The sequence below is a fragment of the Periplaneta americana genome, chromosome 10, assembly GCF_040183065.1.
Source record: "Periplaneta americana isolate PAMFEO1 chromosome 10, P.americana_PAMFEO1_priV1, whole genome shotgun sequence".
In the NCBI taxonomy this organism is placed as follows: domain Eukaryota; kingdom Metazoa; phylum Arthropoda; class Insecta; order Blattodea; family Blattidae; genus Periplaneta; species Periplaneta americana.
In genome coordinates this window covers 130,714,393-130,716,004 of record NC_091126.1, presented here as the reverse complement: position 1 = coordinate 130,716,004, position 1,612 = coordinate 130,714,393, and positions in this window count along the sequence as shown.

Genomic DNA, 1,612 nt, shown 5'->3' with positions numbered 1-1,612 from the left:
GATACTGAGCCCAACTGTAGAGCTCCCAGTAGCAAAAGGCCCCTCTGGTAATGAATTCCATGCTTATATTATCCGAGGAAATGAAAAACTCCACCCTATGAGGTCATCGGCAGCCAATTAGATTCAGAACCATATGGTCATTACCTCCCCATGAGGTCATTAGCATCCAATTAGGGGTAGATGTATTTTTAACCATGAGGTCATGAATAGCCAATAGTAGGCATGTATGGATAACATCTTTTAAGTTTATCACATGAGTGCTGCTTACTCTGACCATCTTACTTGTGATGAGAGAGTTAATGTTATTGTGGCCCTCTGCGCGTGATTTAAGATTGTTTATACACGTGCACTACAGACTACTCATGCGGGCGACTTCATTTCCTCGTGATATTGATACAACTAGACTCAGCTTGTTCCATGAACATAATACAGATTAATAATATATAATATTAATTCTAAATACAATATTAATTCGATAGATAGGTAATCATATCTGGTTATGCCTCTATATATGACACCGCTCAACTGTGGCAACAATGAACCGGGTCGCGTTACTTTGCTCTCGGCAAGAATAGAACTTAAAGATCATCGCGATACTGTTTCGGATGACGATAATACTAAAGGGAATTTTGTTGAAATTTTACAACTTATTAATCCTCACAACTTAGCTGCTCTAGAATTTCATGCTACTTATATGTTTGTTTTTTGGCTCCAAGAATATTAATTTGTCGTTAATAATTATTATAGATGGTAGATTTTCGCATTCGCAATAAATGCGAGAAGTTTCCAAATGGTACGTAATCACGTAATTGTGCCTTAGAGAAGGAATTTCATACCTTACGGTGGTTTTCTAATCCGCGATAAAATGCAGAATATGAAGGGTTCAGAGCCATAGTGGGCCAAGCGCCATTTATTAAAAACGGAGAAAGCAAGGGTTAAAGTTAAGTAAATACCACAGTTTAATGAAGATTGACATATCATTTAGTTTTAATATGTATACTTTATATTACTTGCTATATGTTTCCATTGAATTATGGTAATAACTTCATTTCAACCCTTGTTTTCTACGGTTTTAGTAAATGGCGCTTGGCCCACTATGGTTCTAAACCCTTCATACAGGAGTTTCTGCGAATAAGTGCGAAATTATAATTTCGTGATTTTTTTTTTTATTTTGCATGCACTTTGGCCAGCCTTTAAATTTTTCTTGCACTTGGACATCCTTTGCTTTCTGTTCCAATCCGGTCCCCTCCCCCAGTTTTAAGCATCTAGAACCGTCACTGTAGTCATCCATCTAACGGAGTAATAAGACATCATTTCGCTCGCTATAGTAGCGCCGCCTGTCCACCCTATTACAGTAATATCGATGTGTGTGTTTATTATTGGAATACTCTCTGATATTGTGATTAAGTGCTGACACCAGGTAAGCAGGAAGCGTTTGAAAGCGCCCAACTACTGCTTAGAAGCTGAAGAGAATTTTATTTTCATATTAACAGTTGTCGAACCTGGAACAACCTCTTGACCTATCAGGATATCGCAAATTTTGAAAAAGTAATTTAACGGTCCGAGTGTATCTCCTCTGTCATTTTGGCGGCTGTCTTTGTGAAGTATGGAC